The sequence below is a fragment of the Arachis ipaensis genome, chromosome B08 (genome assembly GCF_000816755.2).
Source record: "Arachis ipaensis cultivar K30076 chromosome B08, Araip1.1, whole genome shotgun sequence".
Taxonomy (NCBI): domain Eukaryota; kingdom Viridiplantae; phylum Streptophyta; class Magnoliopsida; order Fabales; family Fabaceae; genus Arachis; species Arachis ipaensis.
The window spans coordinates 51,176,579-51,189,108 of NC_029792.2; positions in this window are offsets into that span (position 1 = coordinate 51,176,579).

The window sequence follows — 12,530 nt, forward strand, 5'->3', positions numbered from 1 at the left end:
AAACCATAATTAATCAAATCCTAATTTTTTGGTAATTCAATTTTTCTTCAACCTAAGTAATTGCTAATTCCTTAGTCAATTATTTAAGAAGAGAGATTAACCACAATTCCTGATTCAAGCCACACAATTATTAGAGATTAATCCTAGTTGATTTTATGTCACTTATCAAAATTAGATTTAGAACCTTAAGAGTATGAGAAGAAGTTCAAACTCAATTCCAGTAATTAACTTTTCCAAGTTGAAAACAAGATTTAATTAGGTTAGAATTATTTTTCAATACATTCAAACCCATTTGATGAAGAACGAAAATTTGCTTCTAAAGAAAATATCAATGCATTAAGAAAAAATAGATAAGCAATAACATTAGTCCATTAGAATCAACAGAATTCCTAACCTTAATTGAGGAGATTAGTGATTCATAGTGCAGAGCAAAAACAAGGATTCAAAACAAAGCAAAAACAAGACAAGCCCCTGTTCCAGAGTTCTTTGGACCCTTTATACTCAAACCTAAACAAAGCCTAAATTCCAAATTCAAATTAAATCCAACAAAATCAAATTGAATCTTTCCTAATTAATTCTCCAACTAAAAGTGATTCTCCTTGTGATTAAAGCTTAAGCCTTGGTGAATTACTTCTTTAAAAATCATGGGCTTGAGAGTTGGCTTGATGGCCCTTGTTGTGCACCTCCCAGGGAGTCCTTGGCGTGTGGAGCGTGAGGCAAGTGGCATGATCCTTGGTGAAAGGAAGTGAAGGAGTGAGTGGCATGGCACGCCTTCGAAGGTTACATGAAGCTAGCGTGCCTGGCGTAAGGGACGTGCCACTTAAAGCTTGTTTTGGAGATAATGAAGGTTGCTGGACAATGGCCCAGCATGCCACGCTTGGCACGCCCTTGAAGGAAGAGGACACGACGTGTGAGGGTGTGGGGGACATGCCACACCTTCGATGGGTGTCCTTGTCATGGGCATGTGTTGCACGAAGAATGTGGCATGCTTCAAAGCGTGATCTTGGATGAGGAAGAGGTGGTGTGGATGTGTGAATCATGTGCCACACCTTCGATGGTGGTTGGGAGTTGGCGTGAGGGACGTGAGTAACGTGTCACTTATTCGATGCATTCATGGACTAGCGTGAGGCAAGTGAGGGACATGCCATGCCTTCGATGATGAAGAAGGGTTGCGTGAATGGCGTGGCAAGCCTTCGATGGTGGAGAAGGGTTAGCGTAAGGCACGTGCCATGCCCTCTATAAGTACAAGGCATGGAAAAATAACTAAGGGTTAGTTTGGGTAAAAAATTTAATTAAGTTTTGAAAAAAGAGTTTAAAACATAAGAACTTATATTAAAAATAGCTTATAAATAAGTTATTTTGTATTTAAATTTTTATTATAGAAGTATTTGTTTTAAAGTTGTTTTAATAAATAGGAGTAATAAAATAGCTTTTGAGAAGGATAGAAGTCAAAATTTTTAACTTCTTCAAATGCCCTTAAACAACTTTTTGGGAAGTTAAAAACATTTAAAAAACTGTACTAAACAATGTTAATGTGATTTTTCATAAGTCAAAAGCCCAAAAATAACTTTTGAAGCTTTTCAAATAGACTCTAAATACCAAAATTATCCACAAAATATAACATCGGTAGTAAAATTATTTATAAACAAATAACCCTAATTATTTGCTTTCTGAAGAAATTAATCAAACAAATAATGTCTTTTGAGTATATTGGTGGATAAAATTTTTTCAAACATATTTTTGTAATATATATTTTTTTACGGTAATGGTTGAATTTTATTGATGAAATGTACAAGTACAACTGTACAAGGGATGTTTCATGTCGGTAACTTCTCTTTCATTCCTCATAATTTGGGTTGAAATCAAAATTGTCACTGCAAAAAATTAGCTTTTTACCATGCTTTTAAAGCATGTAGAAAAGTACAAAAAAGCGTAGTGATAACTTTTTGTCACGCTTTTTTGAGCTATCAGTATGCTTTTAAAAGGGTCACATCTGTAAAGATGCCAATAGCTCTATCCCCACGCTTTTATCAATCGATTGGCACACTTTTTTTTGCCATGCATTCATCTATTGCCACGCTTAAAAGCATGGCCATATGTATAACCTTATAGCCACACTTTTAAAGCCTGCTAAAAAGCAGACATATAGCCATGCTTTAGAAACATGCCTATTGGGTTTGATTTTCGCTACGCTTCATGGTGTGGAATTAGAATGTTCACAACAAAACCGGCAAGAACACTGGCTCATACCAAGTAATACCTCACATGAGTGAGGATCGATCCCACGAGGATTGATAGATTGAGCAACAATAGTCGAATGACACACCTAGTCATGCAAGCAAAAAGTGGTCTTTCAATTCAGAGAGTAAGAATGCAAGCAGTGAAATTGGTGTGAAAAGTATGAGCGAAGATAGCTAAAGTTTCGGAGTTGTTTACTCTTCCAGATTAAGATTTCTTACTAACTATTTTAATAACGCAAGATTCATTTTATGGCAAACTGTAATTGAATTAACCCTAATTCCTTAGTGATTTAATCTCCTCTAACATAATCAACTGCCAATTCTTTGGTCACTACTTAATATAGATTAGAGGATTATGTTCAATTCTAGTTTATTAGCCACAAAAAATCTATATGTCATGTATCCTATTAAGTCCAAGTAATTAGCAGTTTAGGAGGAATTTACTTTTAATCTAGTATTCAAGTGAGATAACTTTTCCATGAATCAACAAGAATTCAAGTAGAATGAGAATTATTTTCCAATATATTCAAATTCATGAGATGAAGAACGAAAGTAATCCTTAAAACTAAATCAATACATTAATTAAAATAGAATGATAATAGTGTTAATCTATGGAAATAAACAGAGCTCCTAACCTTAACAAAGTAGGTTTAGTTGCTCATTACTCAGAGAAAAGACTAGGTTTCAAGAGTGTGAAAGTGCATAATGAGGTCTGAGAGAGGAGATCCCCCGAAAGGCAAAATCTTTTCCCTTTTATATCTAACCTAATTTGATTTGAAAATAAAATAAACTAATAATTACTAAAGCCCCAAAAGATTGTGTTTGAGAATAGAAATATTTAAAACAAAATAAAATATAATAATTAGAAGTTAAATCCAGATGCTCTTCTGGAAAACATTGATCCCAACTGGCGCTGCCCCATTTTCTGAAGCAAGATCCGCATCATTGGCGCTAAACACTAGACTCGGCGTTTAGTGCCCTAGAGGGCAGAAACTTCCATTTCGATTCTGATTTGCTGGCGCTAATGCACTCCCAATGGCAGAGAGCTTCCACTTGTTTCTGGCTTGATGGTGCTAAACGCCTAGGTCCGTGTTTAGCACCAGCTTGGCAGATTCCAAACTCTTCTCTTTTCTTGCACACAAACTCTGTCAAACTGATCTGAACTTCGCCTAAAATAATTAAAACACCAAAGCGACTCAAAGTAGCATCCAAAGGAGCTTCAAACACTAAAATTTAATTAAAACTTAATAAATCTATATCTAAAATAAATAAAAAATAGAGAAAAGATGCTCACGCATCACGATACCAAACTTGAGCTGTTGCTTGTCCTCAAGTAACTAAAAACAATATAGGACCGAGAAGAGAAATTTCCTAAGACTTGAATGTTCAACTAAGCTCCTGCTCGTTTACTAGTGGGGTTAATGACATTGTGACCCTAAATAGTTTCTGTAAGACCCTTACTTTTAACACCTCATGATCGTATTAAAAGCTTAGGCGTTACCTACCTCTAATCTGTTAATTTAATATTATAATTATTTAATATTGAGCCTTCGTGAATATAAACCGAATTCTTAGTTACAAAGTTGAAAAATCTTTACGTAAAATTCACTTAATCACATAATTATTTTCACATAATAAATACATAAGCTTAATCAAAACTTCTGAAATACAAATCCTGCCCCTCTAAAAATCTCAAAATGACCAGTGACGAAGGGTAAAAATAAAATCTAAGACTAAATCAGATATAAAAAATGAAAACATATATATACATAAGGTCCCATAATTCAGTCGCGGCTTCGTGCTAAGCTTCCTAAACCTATCACTGAAAAGAAATCCTGTAAGGGAGTGAGAATATCGTTCTTGAAAGGGTTCTCAGTAGAGGGTTTAAGAATTGTTATAAGAAGATATGTATAAAGAGAAGAATTAGTTTCATGGCAGTGATTATCGTTCGTCCTGTGAACCTTTTAAAAACCAACGGATAATCATCCAAAAACCTTTTCAAAAGAACAATATTTAATTTTCCATAAACCATAAACTTTCTTTTCTTATAAGAAAATCTTAATCCGTTTCCTAGACTGTATGAATGACCAACCCGTCCGAACATAGGTTCATTAAGTCTATGCTGAACCAGCTTGATTTTTCATACTTTACTAATACTTCAATCAGAGACCAATCACGAAATCAATCAACACTATCAATAGTTCAACACCAAAACTCAGACAACAAAAGTATCATACCAGAGCAAACACAGGCAAAACAGACAAGGAAAGCACAGATATAGGTAGCAGTTACAGCAGATAGTTCAGATAGCAGATAATAACAGTTAAGCAATTAGGCAAACCAAAACAAATTCAAACCCAAACAAAGCATACAAATGCACATGATGCATGTCTGCCCTATGGCTAATGAGCTCATCTGTCGGTTATTGATGAACGGATATTTTATACACTTTTTGGCATCATTTTCATATAGTTTTTAGTAATTTTTATTTATTTTTTATTAAGTTTTTATAGGTTTTAGTGTTAAATTCAAATTTTTGGATTCTACTATAAATTTTTATGTTTTTGGACAATTTCAGGTATTTTCTGGCTGAAATTGAGGAGTTGGAGCAGAAATCTGATTCAGAGACAGAGAAAGCACTGTAGATGCTGTCTGGATCTGACCTACCCGCATTCAGAAGATCTTTTCTGGAGCTACAGAAGTCCAAATGGAGCGCTCTTAATGGCTATGAAAATCTGACTTCTAGATCATTCCAGCAATATATAATAGTCCATACTTTGCTTCAGATTAAAAGGCCCAAAACTGACGTCCAACGCCAGCTTCCTACCCCCTTCCAGGCGTCCAGCGCCCAAAGAGCAGAGACCAATGTACAAACGCCCAGAAAGGACCCCCTAGCTGGCGTTCCACGCCCAAGAGACCTCATAGCACGTGGATCTCATCAAAGCTCAGCCCAAACACTCACCAAGTGGGCCCCAGAAGTGGATTTTAGCACTAAATAGACTGTTTTACCCTTACTAGTCATTTGTTTAGTATTTAAGGGATTATGTTTATGTAATTCAGAACCTTTAATCACCATCTTCGCCCATCATACACATTTACATTGTGTTTTACTTCAGTATGCATTTCTAAACCTCCTAGGTTGAGGGGAGGAGCCCTGCTGAGTCCTATGAATTAATAAAAGTACTATTATTTCTTCTTCGATCCGTGTTTGCTCTATCTCTAAGATGTATAATCCGATCTTCTTCGTGGTGAATAGGATGATCTAACCAATTAGCTCTGTTCATCACATTAAGATGAACGTACCTGAGAAACACCCGCGTCTACTTGGGTTCGTGTGAATACGTGACTGGAAAGCACGAGCCAACAGCTATGTTTATGCATCTCTCAGACGGCTATTCCACGACTTCGTTGGGGACTTCTCAAGACACCAGTTTAGCCGATTTCTGGGGAGATTAGGGTCTCCGTGGTATAGGCTAGAATCCTAAGAAGCAGCATCCTCTGATCCGGAAGATTCGACCTTATTTGTGGCGTTTTGAATAGGATCGCCAAGAGAATGGACTGCTATGCGCTTCACCCTTCGTTAGATTGGATGACCACGACCAATAATGTTCAATCTATAGCAGAGGAGATCAATGACCACGGCCCATGGCGTTGATCACATACAGCCTGCCATAGAAGAAGATCATTCACAAGCAAGGAAGACAGTAGTACCAGAGTTAATTCCGAAAGACAAAGCAACTCTAATCCTTAACCCTATTCCTTTCATTTATTACAATTCGGTATTCCTTTCACAATCAATAACCTTCTGATCCCTGACTAAGACTTGTAAGATAACCATAGCTTGCTTCAAACCACAATATCCGTGGGATCGACCCTGACTCGCTCAAGTATTACTTGGACGACCCAGTGCACTTGCTCGTACAACAGTACGAAAGTGTGGGGATTTGTGCTACCAGTTATACAGCCAACCCGACATGTCCTGGCAGCTAACCATTGGACAATCCCCCGATGCGCATCCCCATGAGTCTATGCATATCTTTTTCTCATATATATATATCAAATCGCTCAATGGGGGTACCATTCCCAGGAATTTATAAGTGCCCGGTCACCCTTATGTCGTAGGGTCAACAGAGTATCGAGTTTCAATCTGGAACATGTGGTGGCAAGCCATGGTACTTTACCCAAGGAAACTCGTATCTCAGATAATTCAAATAAATAAGCCATATGAATATTTCAATCATAATTCATCAATATCCACATCATCCTTCATTCACATTCAATCATAATCGTTTCTCCCATTGCATCCATCAATAATTTGAAACTCAAACGTAATCATTTTCTTAATAACTCAAAATCAAGCCTTATAACCCTTAATTCCAAATCTTTTTAAATAACCATCCAAACAAAATCTCTAATTTTTATAAAATTTTGGCAGCATCTCCTCTAAAACTCAGACTCTACCACCCTTTTCGGATCCCATCCAAACATTCCTTAAACTCCTTTAAATCCTTTCCAAAACCCAACCAATTTCAATATCTCAAATTATTTTCAATTCTCCAAAAATAATCTTTGATAAATCAACAATCCAAATCCAAAATGTCTCAAATCCTTTTCAATAAATCAAACTCATTTCCAATATCAAAATATTTCTAAATCTCAAGAAAATCAATTTGACAACCGCCAATTTAACAGAAATCAATTAATAACCCAAATTATTCAATCTTCTCACAATCAATAATTCAACCGCACATACAATTACAATCGACCAAAGTAACTCAAACCAATCCATAGGACTTACGAAATCACAAAAGTATACATTTTGCATTAATATCGATTTATAACAATTCTCTGAAATCAAATGAGTTAAGGAAAGCACATCTACCTCAATTAGTCGAAACCCAGAAGTTAAATGCGACACCCCTCTTTATTCTTTAATTCACAGCAGCGATGGTGACATCAGTTCTCTCGGAGCGGAACAACAGCAACCTCAACATCAATTATAGCTTTTTCGAACAATATACTATATATATATACTGATGAAATTGGAACAACTTGGCAGAAATTAACAAAATTGGAATAAAACAAAGGTAAAAGCATGATACATTCAGCAATTACAAAATTGAGACCAAGATAGAAAGGATGGTGATGGTGATGGTGATGCTGGTGTTGGCATTCACGGCCGGAACCCCCTAACAGAACAGTAGTAGCTTCAAAGGGGATGAGATAGCAAATCCTAATGGAAGAGAGGTGTAATTTGAGTAGTAGTGGCGCTGGTGGCTCTGGCAGCAAGGACACAACACCGGTTCATCTCTAGCGACGACGAGCTCCACTGACGGCAACTGGGTGCGACGGCGGTGACAGAATTGGTTTCCCTTCTCTCATATGCTTCACTGGCTTCCGTCAATCTCTCTCTCTCAGCATCGTTCTCCCTTTCTCCTTCAAGCTCAATGGTAGTGGAATTAATGGCGGCGGTGGCAACGCACGGCAGCAACGAGGACGAACGGCGTGAACGTCTCCGTCGATCTCTCTCTCTTGACACCTCTCCCTCGTCCCTGTTCAACCAGCACCGGGGCAGACTCCATGGAACGGCGGCAACGAGTGTGTAGGGCTCGGCGGCTTCCTTCCCCTCTCTTCTCCCTCGATTCCCCCTTCTCCCTTTTCTGTCTTTTTTTTCTCCTCAAACTTCCCCTGTTTTCGTTCTTCCCCTTTCTGAATGTGTTTGTGCGTGTTTTCTTAATCTAGGGCAAAATTAGGTTTTTAATTAGGAATCTAGGATTAAGGTAAAATATATATGAGTAATGTAACAACTTTTACAAAATATTTGAGATAGAATAACAATTTAAAATTCAAATATAATACTATAAAGATTACTTTCAAAACGCATAAGATTTTATCTATTAATCTATTAACGAGCTCAAATAATTATTTCTAATTTAAATTATAAAGTAAACATACTAATCACATTTTATAAAATAGGTTAAACTCGAAATATCAACTATACCTAAATTAAATTATATGTCATTTCATAATTTTTTCCAAATAAGGAGTTTAAATTAATAATAAGTCATAACTTATTCATAATAGAAATCACTTAAATTAAACTATACAATTCTTTTTTATTTTTCAATTACTAAAATTATGCAAAATATTCCATTATAATAAAATTACCTAAGAATATTAACTGATTCAAAATAAAATTACCTCTGAATCTACTTAATTATCTCTAATAGAATAATTTCTAAAATTATAAAATTTAAACTTAATAAGATAAAATCACAATTTATTCTTATTTCTAGCCATTGATGCTCAGAGTTTTGAACCTTGCTTTTTATATTCTATTTGTTTTTGTTGTTTGTTTTGTTTCAAGGATTAACTTTTTGTTTATCTTAGAGAATCCATAATATTTCTCTAAGTTCTTGTACCTTAAGAATCAACATTCTTAACTTCAATATAAATTATGCACTATTCATTTCATACATTAAGAATCACAGATAATACCACCACATCAAAGTAAATAAGAGATCTCAGAATATATAACTCAAGTCTCATGTAGTATACTACTTCTTTTATTTATTTATTTATTTTTTATTTTTCAAGCTCAGTGAGCAATATATGAGACACTTTTTAACATAAGTCTAGAGTACCAAATAAATCCACTAAACTAGAAAAGCAAATAATACTACTACTCATACAAAGGCTAAAAATAGATAATAGAAAATAAGACATAATACTGAAAAACAGAAAATAAAAAAACTCAACCACCTCAGTCATGGTGGCCGTTCCTCCCGAGAATCCTCTCCAAACTCCAAAGTCGTGCCTCAGCTCATCCATATCCTATCTCTAGCTCTCCTGCTCCTCCACTAGCTGTTGCAGAAAGGCGGAGTGACCCTCATGATCGATCCTTAACTGATCAACTGATGATGTTAGCCGCCTAATGAATATTGTCAACTGATCCCATTAATCCCGTGGAAGAAAATAATATCTCTAAAGCATCTCTCCCTGCTCCGGTTGAGGAGAAAGAACCGACTCCTGACCTGAGAAAACCTAAATTAGACACGAAGAAAGCTTACACACACGGGGAGGCTGGCGCCTAACTCCCCAATTCCCAAGTTTGGCGCTAACTTCTTTATGCCATCTTATTCTAAGCCACAACAACATCTATTTCAGAACCAAATCAAAAAGATTTGGTCCCCACCCCAACCATGATCACTCCCATTAACGCCCTTAGCCCAACCTATAACCCCCTCGTCCCCACATATATACCTATATGTATATACCCCCCACCCCCTATCCTAACCGTCCTAAAAAAAATACAATATATATATATTTTAATTATTTTAACATCTCTTGTCCTTTTATCATTTTATTCTTCTTTTGTAATAATATTTGTTTTTATTCCTCCGTATGTCTTTTTATATCCTTCCCTGTTTTCAGTTTTTTTTTTTTTACTTGAGAACAAGCAAACTTTTAAGTTTGGTATTGTCGCTTCGCTTGTGGCTTTTCTGTTTATTTTAATGGCACCAAAGGGAGGCGAATCATCTTCACCGAGGAGCACAGCCTGAAGAATGAGACGGACACTAGGGTAACTGAGATGGTTGAGTTTCTTTCATTCTATATTTCCTCCCATTCTTATTATGTTATATTCTTGTTTTCTACAATTTTTCTTAATTTCTGCATGATCCTTTGTTATTTCAATTCCTAGGTTCTAGTTTAATTTGCTATTTAAATTCTATTATTTGCTTTTAGTTCTAAAAAGTTGTCTCATGTATCGCTCACTGAGCTTGAATTCAAAAGAAAAAGAAAAAGAAGTGATGTATTGCATGAGAAATAGAGTTTATATCAAAGAGTAGTCTTATTTACTTAAATATGGTGGTATTATTTGTGATTCTGAATGCATGACATGAACAGTGCACATTTGAATTTGAATCAAAGGATGTTGATGTATGAAGAACAAGAATTTAGAGAATTATTATGAATTCTCTGAAGTAAACAAAAGCTTAATCCTTGAAGCAAAAGAAACAGCAAAAGAAGAATAAAAGCAAGGTCCAAGGCTCTAAGCATCAATGACTAGGGAGGTCAGACATGATTAAAAGCTCAAAGAGTTATTTCCCTAGTTTTTATTATGAGCTACAGAGGTCCAATTGATGTGATTTTAGTGGCATTGGAAAGCTAACTTCCAGAGCTTTCCAATGATGTATAATAGTATACCCTTTCTGTAACACCCTAATTACCCTAAGCCTTATCTCGCATCGTAAAGCAAAGGTTAATCAAAAGTTACGACAATTTAAAGCTTATACATATTTATATATAGAAGAAGTAATATATTCTAGAAGGCCGATGAAGGATACAGCTCAAAAACAGGATTTGAAAAGCGCAAAACGTACACACGAAGCTACAAACTTAACGCACAAGATATAGATATAATATGACAAAATATCAGAGTCTAATAGTATAAAGATCTAGCCATGACTCGCAGAGTTTAAGCCGGCTAGCTATACACAGACAATACAGAATTTTGAAAGTTAAAAACAGCTTATACAAGTTTCTCTCACAAAATAAGCCTCTAGGAAAAAGTAAATACAAAAGATGAGAGAACTAAGCAAAATAATCAAAAGACTTTAAAATATATCCAGGATCATCTACTCTGTCACCATTAGAACAACTCACCGAGGTGGGTTGCGACTTGCATTTGAAAAATAACAACAGAATATGGTATGAGAACTGGAGGTTCTCAGTATGGTAACAGTGCCCAGTGATGTAAGATATAAGACTCTAGGACGTCAGAGGCAATCCTAAAACTTCATATCCATCACAAGATTCATCTTAAAGCATAACTAAAACATTAAAGCATAACTTAAAAACCATAACATAAAAAGGGATAATCTAACTTAAGGGATTTTCTAGTCTAACAGCTCTCCGCTGTCCCACAGCCTTCACCAACCTATCTTCCTTGCAATCCCATCGCCACCGCCTTCCGAACCTCCTCAATCCCAGCAGAAAGAAAAATTAATGTCAATGCAAGTAAAACACAAGTATAGGCATGTATGACAAGTAATTCAAATAGGAAATTAGGCATGTTATACAATTAAGCAAGCAATTTCAAGTCAGCAAAGCATACAAATAGATAGGATATGCACATGATGAATGCCTGCCCTACTGGCTGTGATATCATATTGTCGGTTCAACTACCAACCCGACACATTTCCATAGAGATGTCGTCCTTCGGAATCAAAATGGGAACCCCCGAGATATGGTGCTCGAAACACCGTCTAGGATTTGGTGCCTGCACATTCTAGTGATCCGAAGGGATGCGAGTGGGATACTCTTGTCATGGACCTCACATCTCAATGAAAGCAGGACGAACCACCACCCTTACGCCACTGCTGCTACCTCGACAGGCGGGATCCAACCACTGTCCCTGCCGGGCGCATAGTGTCTCAACAATCTCAATTCAAAAATATTACATCAGTGGTTTTTCAAAAATTCATTATTTCAGTGTACCAAGGATTCATCATTGCAACTTTGAGTCCTCGACTCATTGATGCCAGGGCATTTTTGCCAGTTTCACTGACCTTTTCTTTACTGTTTTAGGGTAGTTTCATGCATTTTCTTAGGAAATAAGCAAGTTTTGGGTAGAATTTCACTTACATCTTGATTCAAGCAAACATTGTGCACTTTACATGATTTCATCAGAAGCCAACGTTAGTGACACTCACCTTTATCACTAACATTGGAGATGGCTATCACCAACACATTAGAAGCCACGTTAACCTAGTTAACGTGAACTCTAACGTGGGAAGTAGGGGTGTTTTGAAACGTTAGTGACAAAGGTAAGTGTCATTAACGTTTTCGAAGATTTGGCAAGCCTACGTTAAAGGTCACGTTAGCCACACTAACATGAACTCTAACATAGGGAAGGGAGGATTCTCAACGTTATTGGAAAAGGTAAGTCCCAATAATGTGTGCGAAGGATCAAGAGGCAACGTTAGTGGTCACGTTGGTGCCACTAACATTGAAGTTAACGTGGATCACCCTTGGGTTAGGAACGTTAGTGAAAAAGGTGACTACCACTAACGTTCTCGAACCCACACTTTCACTTAACGTTAACGACACTAACGTCCTAAGCTAAAAGTCCCTGCCTACTTCATACTTTCTCTCTGCAAGTAATGCTAAGCCCACTGAAGAGGATAACTGCTTCAAACTCAAGATCCAAAGGCCCATATCCAAGATTTGAAGAACCAACTAGAAGATCAGAAGAGTAGTATATATAGGGGTAGTTTTGAATCAAAA